The 14364-nt window shown below is 42.0% G+C and overlaps 1 long non-coding RNA gene across 1 annotated transcript; it reads right to left on the reverse strand.

Annotated features, from left to right (window-relative positions):
- Positions 1-4227: 4227 nt before the first annotated feature.
- Positions 4228-7093, reverse strand: LOC131917217 (uncharacterized). The gene is made up of 2 exons (XR_009380636.1): positions 5832-7093; positions 4228-4512 (listed from the first exon to the last, which is right to left on the reverse strand). It is a non-coding gene; the product is annotated as an uncharacterized LOC131917217 (long non-coding RNA).
- Between the last annotated feature and the right edge of the window lie 7271 nt (positions 7094-14364).

Genomic DNA, 14364 nt, shown 5'->3' on the forward strand with positions numbered 1-14364 from the left:
TTTCCTGGAGTGGGCCAGCCAGCAAATACTTCAGACTTTATGAACCAAATAGCCCAGCGGAGCGGCTGCTCTTTCATCAAGGGTGAAGGTCATTTTTACATTTAAAGGCACACAATTTGTTTTTATAGAGACAGTTGAGACAAAGCAGGCAGTGGTGTTAGCTTGGTCCTGGGGCCATGCCATGCTGACTCAGCTCTCCTTTGCTTTGGACTTCTGGCCACTCTGCATCCCTGTGCTCCACCTCCCCTTTCCTCTGTTCCTGGCCACATCCCTCAAGAACTCTGCTACTGGGTCCAGGATGTGACTTATTTGGTAGAGTGCCTGCCCAGCATGCAACACTAGATTCAGCCCTCAGCCCTGCTGAAGATCTCTGCTAGCCAGCTCTCTGTAAGTTGATTCATGCCCTCCCTTCTAGCTGTAGCTCAGACAGCTGCATTTACTTCACAACACAGGGAGCTGATGTCTCATTCTCTGCTGGGCAGACCCCATTTTTTACAGTTGCTTGAGCCCACCTTGTGTGACTCTTCTGTGGCCCGTGCCATTATCCAACTTTACCCGATTCAACCTAAGCCCACTTTGTTACATTGCTTCACTAACACATGATATTCTGAAACCCTTGATTTTATAGACTCTTTAAACCAATTTTAATTACAACTGTTTATTTATATCTGGGTGTGTTGCATGCATATGTATATGCCCATCTCTGTGTGTGTGTGTGTGTGTGTGTGTGTGTGTGTGTGTGTGTGTGTGTGTGTGTATGATGCAGGTGCCACAGCACACATGTAGAGGTCAAAGAGCCATCTGCCAGGTCACCAGAGATCTCTATGAATTCCCCCTGAACTCTCTGGGCACAGCAACAGGCCTGGGATATTCTAAGCACTCAGAAAATACTAAGTAAGCTTGGCTTTTTCTACAAGGAAACAGAAACTCAGGTCAAGAAGATTAATAGGAACAAGTAAAATGTGGAAAACTGATATTTATTTTGTTTCTCTCTTTACTCCCTTCTACCCCAGTTTCCCCTAAATCTCAAACATCTATGTGGAGGCCCCATAGCAGAAGCAGATCATTCATTGACTAAACCCATGGCTGCATCCCCTGAATAGATGGATCTATCAACCAGTCAATCAAATAATTTAAGAGGGAGCTGTAGACGGATCTTTCTTTGGGCCCAGCTCACAAAAAAAAAAAAAAAAACAACACTGAGATTTATTATTAATTATAAAAGCTTGGCCTATAGCTTAGGCTTGTCCCACTAGCTCTTATAACTTAAATTAATCCATTTCTATTCATCTATGGGTTGCCACGTAACTCCTGAATTTGATCTCTCCTGCATGTCTTGCTCCCTCTGTGTCTGGCTGGCGACACTACCTTTCTTCTTCCCAGAGCACTCTCTGTCCTGAAGTTCTGCCTAACCTTTTCCTACCTAGCTATTGACCATTCAGCTCTTTACTAAACCAATCACAGTGACACATCTTCACACAGTGTAAAGTAATATTCCACAACTTTTGGATTGGTGCACACTCGCAATCTCACTTCTTGGGAGGCAGAGGCAGAAGGATGGTGAGTCTTGCTCAAGTCAGCTAGGTCTACATAGTGACAACATATCTTAAAAGGTAAGCAAAACCTAAAGTGGGTCCAGAAGTGTGATTGTTCTATTGCTCAAGCATTGCTTGGACCTATTATCCTTCTCATTGAATCATCCATTTTGGTTCCTCAGCCTATTTGCCAATAGCCAAAGGACATTCTACAAACAGAAACCAGAGCCTGTTAGTATCCACCTTCCCACTGGAATAGAACCCAAACTTCTTTATGTGACCTAAAGCATTCTTCTATTCTGGCTCCTGTGTGCCACATGCTGCTTGCTCAGTGGCTTCCAAACACACTAGCTTTTACAGAGTCCCTTCCACATGAGTGGAGCTGCTGAGGCCTGATGGTCTGGCCTTCCTTCTGTTGGGGACATGCTCTTTCCCCAACTGGCTGTTCTTGGTGCTTCAGGTCCACCAAACCTTAGCTCCTGAGAGATGCCTTCCTACTTCCCACCAGCTTCTTGCCTCATCCACCTACTCCTTTTGAGGTGACTGGTTATCTTACCAAATCACTGTTTACCTCCTGACTCTCTAAAGTTTCCACAGGGCAAGAATCCTGACTGTCATGCTCTCTAATTCTACACAGAGCACAAATGATCAACTCAATACTGGTTGATAACAGGGCAAATTCTGTGTTGTGCTCTTTGGAATACTGGAAAAGGTAACTCTTGAGATGAGTGCCACTTCTTCTACTAGTCCTCTGGTAGACTCAGTGGCTCTCTATCCCTCTTCTCTGAATCCTGCCTGGCTGGAATGTCATGGCTCCACCATGTGCTACCATGAACATACAACATATAAGTACATTTGCTTTCATTGCCTTGCCCTTTAGGACACATCCCTAAAGAGTTTTTAAATGTGATTTGAAAAGCATTTGCTCATAGGGAAAGAGCCTGGCTTGGAGCCTCATGATCTTACCAATTTCTGAGGAAACCATTGACTTTCTCTGGCCTTGTTCAGAACACTGGTCCTTGTGAGACTTTGAAGAAATGGCAGATAAAAGTATCTTAATGAAGTGAAGTGCCAGACACACCACAAGGGCGAAGTGTCAGGCTGGGGATGTGGAGTGTCTGTCAGGGTGGGCTGTGGCCTGGTGGTAGAGTACTTGCCTAACATGTTCAAGGCCCTGGTTCAGGCCCTAGCATGGCAAGACAGTACCAAGCAAACGAAAAAGAGAAGTGTATGTTCACTCATCCTGGGCTTCTCTCAGCTAGTGAAAAGCCACAGTATCGATGTAGAGAGGTCTGTCCATTCTAAGGCCACAGAGTCTTCAGGAAGGCTGATTGGAGTGTCTGAGCAGAACTTACTCGAACTTGAAGGAACCACTCGAAGTAACCACTCGGCATTGAAAGTTCTCAGTGTCTGCAGGGCAGGTTTGGGTTCAGATCAAGGATTCTTCAAGACAAAGTAGCATTTATGTTACAGCTCTATCAGATGAAAGAAAATGGCAAGGCATATAGCTTGTCTCTTGTATTGGCTACTTTCTGACTGCTGTGATAGAAGAGTGTGGGCAAAAGTGAACTAAGGAAGGAGTTTGTATTTGCTTATAGCTCCACAGGGACGGAGGGGTAGAGTCTATCATGGCAGAAAAGGCATGGCATGCTGGTAAGATAGCTGATCACATTTTCATCCACACATGGGAAGTACGTACACACACACACACACACACACACACACACACACACATACACGGCATACGTGCACCGTGCACCTTTTATACACACACACACACACACACACACACACACACACACACACGGCATACGTGCACCTTTTATTCAAGAATCTTTACCAGGTCTTCAAAGGGAACCATTAGCTCCAAAGCCCACCCTACTATTGAATTCTAGCAATTCACTCCTGGTCTTTGGAGTCATTTAAGAATATTAGTGAGGCAGCATCAGATTTCAAGTTCAGGAACTCTATGCAGAATGAACCACATCTTTCCATGAGATGAATATGACATACAGATGACAGACATATAGGAGGCACAGAGCTGTCAACAAACTGGCCTCCTGCAACACAGAGCCTGCCCAATGATTTGGCTAGCAACTCCTGTACCTTTAAATTTCTTAATTTTCTGATCGTTTAGGATATCTCCCATATTCCCAAGCAAAACAGGTTTTCAAAAATAAATCTAATAAATCCAAAATACACCATTCTATCTGACTTGCTCACATCCCTCCAGAAATATAATAAAGACTATTGGAAGCCAAGCTGTGAACAACATGAGTTATCATGCAGTTTATCAAATGGTTTGAATAAGAAATATCCCCCAAAGGTCCATAGTTTTGAACACTTGGTGTTCAGTTGGTAGTGCTGTTTGGGGGATTATGGAACCTTTAGGAGGTGGAGGCTTGATGGAAGAAGTACGTTACCAGGGGTGGCTGTGAGGTTTTATAGACTCTCCACACTTCCCCCCACATCCCGTGTGTGTGTGTGTGGGGGGGGGGGTAGAGGTATGTGTGTGTGTGGGGGGGTAGAGGTATGTGTGTGTGGGGGGGGGTAGAGGTATGTGGGGGGGGCGGGGTAGAGGTATGTGTGGGGGGGTAGAGGTATGTGTGTGTGTGTGGGGGGGGAGTTATTGGCATGTATTGGCAACTATCTAATTTGCTTTCTATTGCTGTGATAAACACCATGACCAAACTTGGGAGGAAAGGGTTTATTTCAAATTACAGTTGTGGTACATCATGAAGGGAAGTCAGGGCAGGAATCTGGAAACAGAAACAAAAGCAGAGATCATGGGGGAATGATACTTACTGGCTGGCTCCTAATGGCTTGCTCAGCCTGCTTTTAATTACTGTCCACGGATGCTGTCTCTTCCACATTGGTCGTTCATCAAGAAAACGCCTCACCACAGACTTGCCTCTGAGACAATCTAATGGAACTTTTTTTTTTCTGAAAAAATTTCCCTCTTCTTAGATGACTTTAGCTTGTGTCAGGTTGACAAAAAAAAAAAAGAAAAAAAAAAGAAAGAAAGAAAGAAAGAAAAAAAAAACAGCCAAAAAAGGGCGATAAACAGCATAGCAATTTACATAACAAACTCTATTAAAAAGTAGGAAGAATTCAAGAGAATCCTGCAGGGAACTTCTTACAGTCTCTGTAGACTACCCTGCCCTGCACACTCTCTTCCTTGTGTCCTATTACCTGTGTCCTCTCATTTTCAGTGGCTTCAGTTTTGTTCTTGACTCCACCCCCCCACCCCACCCCCACCCCTGCCCCGCCATGTGAGTAGGTTAGGTGAGGCAGCCTCTGACCCAGGATGTGAATCACAGTTGGTCTAATTACCTGCGGGAATTAAACCTCCTTTACCAGTGATTAGTCTAGGCACAAACGGGGCCTCAAAGCCCAAGAAGAGACCAAAGAAGTTTTGTTCAAAATTTCCCTCTCAAACAAATACGACTGGGAAAATATGACTTCATTTCTTTGCTGGACATCTTTACTCTGTTTGATATATCTGAAGGCTACAGCACCTTCATGGTGGTCATGAATCGTGGCAGCCCTGATGAACTGAGATGGCAAGGTGAAGAGATGACGTGATGGTTAGTTTGGGTTGTCAGTTTGACTGAACTTAGGGATTCCTATGAAAACAGTTGAGTAGACATCTTCTGTGAAGGGGCCTCCAGGAAAAGTCTGGTGTCTGAGTCAATGAATTGAATAGACTCACCCTAAACATGGGCAGTACCAATCCACAAGCTTGGAGTCTAGAAGGAATGTGGATAAGAAGGGGACAGCCCTCCCAGCCACATGCTTGAGCCTTCTAGAACCAATGTAGTTTGTGCCGCTGTTGCTGCCTGTGAAGGGCAGTCTCCCTTCCTTGGCCATTGGATTGGATCTGCTGCTGAACTCTGAGTGGACTCTAGACCTCCAGCCTCAGATTGCAGTTCCATCTCTGGTTCCTTGTATTCTCAGGGTTCAACCTTCCCAGAATGAACAGCTTCTGGTTTTGCTGACTCTCTGGGCTGCAGATGGACCATTCTACCTCGGGTCAGGAAAGGCAGGCTAATGTATCCCCTCTGAATAATTTTCAGCTGGCTTAGGTCCTGAGGAGCCTGACTACCAAATGGAGACACATGGGATGTAGCTGGGCTAAAATGTCCCAGGTTTCCAGACCTCTCACTACTCAAGGAATAAAGCACCTTTGCTTAAGAAAGTTTTCTGTGGGTGTGGTCCAATCAGAGCCTCGAGCATCCAGAGACTTCTGACCTTACTCCATAGCAGGGAGGAAAGGAGTTAAGGAGGGAGGATTACCTTGATGAGGATGAAGTTAGGGAAAGTCAGGAGTATAGGCTTCCAACTCAAATAGGGCAGATGTCACACTCTGCCCCTTACTCCTGGCCAGTTCCAGCTCTGGCTTCTCTTTTCTGGTCTCATCTGGAAGATGACAGGGGTGGGCTATAAGGTCTGAGGTCTGGCGTCTGAGTTGGAGCATTTCTGTTCTTCCACTTACTGGCTGTGTGTCTGTGGTTAGAGTTTCCTCGTCTCTCAACTGGGCATAATAACAGCCTTTGTTTGGCATGTTTCTGAGGACTGAAATGGGAATGAGAAACACTTAAGACATTGCCTGGGACACGGTAAAATGGCAAGAAATGTGCTGTCATCTCTGGTGCAATTGGAATCATTTTCTACTCCACAGCATCTCTTTTGCTCTCACACTGGGCTTTCCGGTACTGATCCCTTTCTGCTCTTTCTTCAGATCGGGTCTGTCTTGGGTTTCGGCAGTTTTTAGCCCTCAGACTGGACTCCGTACATGGAAGTCTCTCCCTGGGAAGCTGGTGCCTCGCAGACTCCCATATTTTCCCACTGTGAGTTCAAGTGACAAGGGACAAATGAAGAAGACACTGCATGAGAAAGGGAGCCCATTACAGGGGCCTGAACCGTTTGTGAGGCTTCTGGGGCATTTCCTAAGACAGTACATGACAATAGGGGTCATCCATGACTTGTGTAGCAACGACAATGTGTCAGGTTGCCAGGGAGACAGAACTGGCTAAGTCGTAAAGAATACTCAGTGGCAGAGTTCTTAATCTCTGGAACCTTCTCCCCTGAGGAGGCAGAAGGGATCAATAGATGCAGAGGGGAACCTCAGTTTTATAGACCAGAAAACAGACTGTCAGTGGCCACACAGTCATTACCCACTGGGAATGCTACTTTCTCATTTCTGCACATTCTGCAGAGAATATCTTCTTGATGTTCTCTGGCTCTTTTAGAAGAACCTGGTCTTGGGGAAAAAAAGTGTGGCCTTCATTGTTGGCTGGGTGTGTGCATTTAAATTCAGAGGACGTAACTTCTGCTACAAACTGGAGACTTGCTGACTATTTCTGCTCATAGCTCGTCTTGAGGCTGCTATGTCTGCTGACAAGGATGAGTTTCACCCATAAGCCACTGTGCACCTGTTTATATAGAACAGGGCAGGCTTGACAGAGTTATACTGACGTGTTGATAAACTCATCAATGGAGCCAGAGTGATTCATGACCTATGGAGCTGCCTGTGTTTACTAATATGACTGTCAGGTGGGACACATGACATTTCTTGACACTTCCGTGTGAGTGGTCCTTTGGGAGAAGGTAATAGGAAATTCATTTAACTGCTGAGCAAAACACAGTATAGACTGGAGCTTGAATCTATGTTACACATTTCCTCAGTCCCCACCCACCATCAAACTGAAACCCATTCACTCACTGTATACAAAGATATTCATGAAGGAGAAGTAAGTTGTTCATCATGTTCTTTGCATCAAATCATTTCAGGCAAGTGGAATCGCCAAAGTGAAATGTTTGGCATGAAGATGGTTCTAGTCTTCACATAGAGCTCCTGGCTTAGAAATTTATCCATGTACTCTGCCTAATAAGCTATAATTTAACAATTAGTTGGCATGAACATTTGTTAACTAGTGTTGCTATTATATTTCTCTTCTTGTTTTTCTGGCAGAAGTTGTCACCATCCCACCCCCAGGGAGGTAAATAGATAACTTAAGGGACAGACAACATCCTGTTCTCCGGACTGAAGCCCGGCAACTAAAGTGTTTCAAATTCACACCTGCTGAAGAGCAAAGACAGGATGGTCACCCTAGCAACCATGTTCTGTTGCTACAACTGAATACCCCAGTCTGGGAAATCTATAAAGAACAGAAAGTCATTTTGTACGTGGTTCTGGAGGTTGAGAAACGCTGTCCTCAGATTAGTGCATGGTGATGGCTTCCTGCTGGTTCATGGCATGGCGGAGGGTACGATGTAGAAAGACAAAGTCAGTGTCCTAGCTCAGCTCCTCATCTTATGAAGCCATTGTGCCACCATGGGATCTGCTAATATAGAGCCTCATCCAGTCCATGTAGGACTGACTAAAGGCCTAATTTCCAAATATCATCAGCATATGATCCTGCAGGTGAAATTTCCAACCAACAGACTGTCTTTTCCAGAGACTCATTCAAAGAGAAACATAACTGATGAGAAGCCATGCAGTCCTCTGTGGCCTTTGGAACATCTGCCAGATTACTCATCTCCAAGCTCAGACTCATCTTCCCGACTTCCTGGATTCCATGCATCGTTCAATGTGCACATCAGTGTAGTAGATGATGTCCTACAGCATCACTGTTGGGACTCAGACACCCAGGGCTGGCAATGCCCCAGCATCTATGTACAAGCTCCCACTTGCACACAGGGCCAGGGCCGGCCAGTCCCCAGATTCTCCTTGTCGCCACAGTGTCTGGCTATGAGTGGAAGTTACATACCTTCCCACTCGTTTCTAACAGAGGTTGTATTGATGTCAAATCAGCTGTTGTAGTGAAACCAAAATGCCAGTCCGCTTTCCACAAAGTTTCAGCTCAAGAACCACTTAACTGACTGTCTGACGTAAGTGATGTCTCAGTCACCAACACCCTAATTTTAGCCATGCGTATCAGCTACGATTTGTGGAGCTGCAGTGTTGTGGCTGTCAGCCGTGGCTTCCTGGCCTTAATCTGGATTTTTAGAAGGTACTAAAGCAATGACAGGACTCCTGGAAAATCCACTGGGATTAAAGACTAAATCCACTTCTCTCTCAGGCTTTGCCCTGATCTCTGTGCTGGTCAGAGTTCTATCATGGAGCATGTGGTCTTTATGAAGAGAAGAAAAGGTTATTTGGCTCACAATTTGGAAAGCCTAAATCCATGATTGATTGGCCCTGTCACTTTCAGCCTATGTCATAGTTACAGTCATAGCATCAGAATGTGGCAGAGGAAAGCCACATACTTGACGGTTGGGGAGCAAAAGAGTTAGGAGGGGGTATGGGTCAAGGGCATCACCCAATGACTCAAAGACCTCCGACTAGGCCAGCCTCAGGGACTTCATCACCTCTTCACAGTGCCTCTTGGGAGATCAAGGATCACAAACACATGAGCTGTGAGGGATGGTTATGATCTTCAGTACAGTTTTTTCTCCTTCACCCCAATTCCCCTGTACACAAACACCTTCTCCTATGGATCTACCCAGACATTTTAGAATTCTCTGCTTTCAAAACCCCTAGGAAATATCCCATTCTACAACAATCTGAACAATATTCTTCAGAAGTATCAGTCATGAAATGGCAGGGGGAGGGGTGGTGGTGAGATGGGGCACTGAAGATTAAGAAATTGTTACAGCTTGAAGGAGACCAAGGAGACACAACAAGAAATACAGCGTACTGACGTGATCTGGATGCAGAAACCAGAGAATGAAATGGCTGGACACAACAGTGAAATCGTGTGGTCATGAAATCAACCATGATCATGTAATTCTAGGGGAAGTTGGGTGGAAAGCACATAGGAACTCACTGCTGTCTCTTTGGAATCTTCTACTAATCTAAAACTCATTCAAAACATTTTTAAAATAGTAAAAATCATAAATTAGGAATTTCAGCTATGTGACAATAAATGAAGGAATATACCCCAAAGTAGTGCAATATATGTGTGCATCTATGTATATGTGTGCTATGTGTGTGTATGTATATATACACACACACACACACATATATATATATATATATACATATATATATTTGCCTAGTATATATGTAGGTTGTAAGGTACAAAGTGGTGTATACTTTGTATACTATACATATACAGACCTAGAACACAAGGTATGTATACATGTATATATTATATGTATAGTAGTGGTTTGTACTACACTTTTTCATGCTTAATATATATATTATATATTATATAATATTATAATATATAATATATAATATAATATATATACATAGTCTAGATTAATGTGAATACCAATGAGAACAAAATGACAACATTGCATTATATAGTATTAAACACAAGGTCCAGAGGGAAATACATCAAAAGAGAAATAAATCATTTCAGTTCAATAATAATTATTAACCACAAATGAGATGTGTCTGGCATGAAACACTATCCATCCAACGAAATGTCTTCATGGAGTCTAAATCTGAGCTGGAGACTATGTAGCCAGTGTTAGCAAAGAAGGAGAGCTGACGGTTTCAGCACACCACATCCAGTCAAGCAGATATAACACGTATAATTGGGTAATAAGAGAAATAAGGTTGATTAACTAGATATGCCAAACTTTTTAGCCAACAGGGGAATTCGTTTTCTTTACAAAGCCTAGGGGGAATTTTTCAAAATTGATCATAATCTACACTTTCGCTCGTTTCTGAAGGGGAAAGAATGTACAGACTCTCGTTTGTGGTTGCAGGGCGAAACAGCTACAGATTAACAATTGGAAGTAGCAAGAAGTCTGAACATTTAGAAATGAAGGGAAGAACATTGTCCCACAAATACTATGAGAGAAAATTTAAAATGTCAGTTACAGAACGTTTCAATGGAAATCAAACCAAGATTAGGTTCAAAACAACAGAATTTAATCAAAATCATTTTTGAGGCAAACCAAAAAGCTTTCATTTCATAAAATGAATAAGAAAGCCCAAATAAATGGTCATGTCAGCAAGACGAAGTCAAAGCAACAGAGCGGCCAAATGCAGGAAGGGGGAATGAAATGATCAGATGAACAGAGAAAAGAAATGGAGTAATAGGTGGTTCTTTCAAAAACAAGATACACACATTTCATTCTCACAAAAACTGAGCAAATGAAAGAACAAATGCTAGTGTATAAGAAGGAGAAGGTGTTTTGATCAAGATACATTATATCATCCTGAAATTCTCAAATAAAAATATGCTTTAAAAAGGAATAAACAAGAAGCAATGAAAGTAAAGAGATGCTTTAAACATTGAAATCTAACAAAGTGAGAAATGTTCAGGAGAAACAAGAAACAAAACAAAATCCTAAGATGTCTAAATGAGTCAATTCAGGAAGCATGATACCCCCGCAAAGTAAATACAAAGAAAGTCAAGGGGTTGGGGATTTAGTTCAGTGGTAGAGTGCTTGCCTAGCAAGTGCAAGACCCTGGGTTCAGTCCTCAGCTCAAAAAAAAAAAAAAGAAAAAGAAAGAAAGAAAGAAAGAAAGAAAGAAAGAAAGAAAGAAAGAAAGAAAGAAAGAGAGAAAGAAAGAAAGAAAAGAAAAGAAAGAATGAAGAAAGAAAGAAGAAAGAAAGTCTCAATGAAAAAGATTTGAGAAATGAGGCTTATGAGAACTCATTCAAGCTGACACCTGTGCTACCCAGAGTAATGATGACATTCTTCTACAGTTTCTACCAGAAATCTACCTTCAAGTTCCACGGTTTAGGAATGTCCATTTTTAATTTTGTGCATAGTAGAATGGAGATGTGCAAGTCTATTCTTTCCCCATAGATACAAAGAGACTTAGTCCAGTCCCCCTTGCCTTAGCATCTGAAACCTCACAAGTGGATCTCAAGGTCAGGTTGCTGAGATGCTCCCAGCTTCCTTCCTGTTGCAAGTATCATGGCCATGAATATATATCCATTTATTTGGATATTTGAGTTCTTTGGGTTGTTTTAAGTGTTTTCCTCACTTTAAGTATACAAGTCTTATATGGTTTTTGTTTAATTTTCCCTTAAATGTCTTATTTAGAATAATAATAAATGATCTATAATTTATTTTCCAAATTATTCATTCATTGCAAAAAGAAAAGCAATTAATTCTGTATATTTGATTCCTCATCCCTCTCCACATTGTATGACTGGATTTTCATCGGATTTCCTGCACAGACCATGGTTTTGAGTATCATTCCTTTGTACCTAGTATATTTGTCATAAATATATTTTTCTTGCTTCATTTCATTGGCTATAATCTCTAGGTTGTTATAGAATAAAGGTGGTATGTGTAGACACCTTTATCTTCTGATTTTGGATGCTAAGCAGAGTGCTGCCACTGAATATGATGTGGTACTGGTGGGTGATTTCTGTTCTCCTCTAACATCTGTCTAGTTTGAGTGTCTGCCTTACGTTGGACTTAGCATTCCTTCTGTTTGTAGTTTTAATGAGATTTTGTAAGTCAGCATGAGGTTTTCCTTAAGTGTTTGATACAACTAGAATTTCTTTTTGGAGAGAAATATTCTACTATGAATTAAACAATTTCAGTACAATTGTACTTATTTATGTTTTCTAAATATTTTACAGAGTCTGTTTTGGTAATACATTTCTATATTTGGTACTATATTTCTAAAGGGACTTTTCTATTTTACGTCAACATACTTACTAGTGTGAATTGTTTGGAATTCCCTTCCATGTCAGTGGGATCTGAACTGTCGACCCTGGATTTCATGGACCAAGTGTTGAGTGTCTTTGCTCTATAATAGCTGGCAACAGAAGGACGTCAGATCTTGAATTTGAAGAATTATGTATAGCCATAATGAGGTGTCTTGGTGAGGAATTCAAATCTAGACATGAAATCATATGTCTATTAGATAGAGAGCCTGGAGACAATTGCAAACAAATTTAAACGAATTTTGTATGTGAAGATGTTCTTTGGTGATCTAAGGTCTCCAAAAAAATGTTTCATTTGGGAAACCTTTTGTGGTTTGGATTTAGGAATACAAGATATTGTACTTGTGTCTTGCCCTCTTTTGCTGGATTTGTCCTTCTTATGGGCAGTATCAATTCTATTTAATCTCTTCAAAGTGCCAAACATCACCTTTACTGATTTTATTTCCTTTTTATTGGTTTCTGTCACATACCCTTAATGGAATTTGCTGAGGATTGCAATACTCTTCATTTTAAAATTTAATTTTAAATATTTTTTATTTTTCCCATAGTGGAATATTATATTTATATCATTTCCACCCCTCCCTCTCCTCCCTTCAACTCATCCTATGCACCCTCACTCTCTCTCAATTTCACCACATCTTCTTCTATAGTTATTACACACATACACACACACACACACACACACACACACACACACACACACACACACACACCAGAGTCCATTTAGTGTTACTTGTATGTACATGTGTTTAGGGATGAACCATGGGACTAGATAATTTTTCTGGAGGCCTGTCCCTGGAGAAAACTAATTCTCTATCTCTCAGCAGCCATCTGTCTAAAGGTGTGGTCTTAGGAAATGTTCTTCATCCATATGGGTATGTCAACTGGTGTTGTCATTATGCCAGCCTTATTTAGGCAGATGTGTTGTTAAGGTTTCATGGGAGGCCACTTCCCTGTCACGTCTGGAAGAAGCAATCTCACAACAGCCACCATGATCCTCTGGCTCTCACAATCTTTCTATCCTCTATTTTGCAATTTTCTTGGAGGTGTAAGGATTACATTGCCTATGTATCAGTTGGAGTTTGCCACCTCAAAGCCACTTGCACTCTACATAGTGACCAGTTGTGGATCTCTGCAAAAATGACCATTGGTTGCAAAAAAAAGGAGCTTCTTTGATGAGGGATGAGAGCTTCACTTATCAGTGAGTAATGGGGTAAGTATTTAGAACACAATGAGAAATCATATTGTTTACAAAATTAGCAGAAGTAGTTTCTCTTCTAGGATCTATGAGATGTTGGTTAGGTTTGCAGTCCTGGGCATGAGTTCCCTTCTGTTGAGCTGGCTTCAGATTCAATTGCCTAACTATTAACCTCAAGATGAAAGTGCCACTATTATGCTGTCAGTGGTATCTTACCATGCTGGAATTGCTGTGGTTCATAGACGTCACAGCTGGGTATGACTGTTGATTGTTTTGCCTCCCTTGCAGCTTGCCTAGCACCTTCAGATACTACAAGAGCCAGGCCTCAGGAAGGAGGCTTCCAGGTCAGATCCAGCTCAATTCATCAAGCTCTATGTCCAAAGTGTGTTGTGTCTTCAGCAATAGGTTCTGGGAGGCAACCAGCAGCAATGGCAATAGCCTATATGGTCTGGGAGCATCTTGGGCTGTTCTGATCAATGGATCAATTGAAAGTTTCTCATGCCTGTCACTGGGAGGTTTTGCTAAATGTTTATGGCTCTCAGGAGGAACATTATTACTCCAACTGGTATAACTTCACTTAAATTATTTATATATGGATACACAAACTCATATATTATATATGTATTTCAATTAAACATAAATAATATTTCCCTTGTGGTTTTTCTTCAAATACCCTTACCATTATTTATCTCTCTGTTTGTATTACCCTCCCCTACTACTTTTTCCAGGACCATGGGTTTACTCTACTATTGTATAGCTGGGAACTTTCTCTCAAAATGTCCTGTGTGTGGCTGGATCTCTTAAATGTGATATGTAAGGATCTCTGTTCCCAGGAGGGACTCACATCAGCTCCCTGGGTCTGTCAAAGGTTTTCAAATGTGTGCTAGAGCTGGAGTTACAGGTGCTGGGAACAGAACCTAGGTGTTCTGGAAAGTGCTCATAACCATTTAGTCATCTCTCCAGCACTTTTACTCTGTTT

Source organism: Peromyscus eremicus, chromosome 8a (genome assembly GCF_949786415.1).
Source record: "Peromyscus eremicus chromosome 8a, PerEre_H2_v1, whole genome shotgun sequence".
NCBI classification, from domain to species: domain Eukaryota; kingdom Metazoa; phylum Chordata; class Mammalia; order Rodentia; family Cricetidae; genus Peromyscus; species Peromyscus eremicus.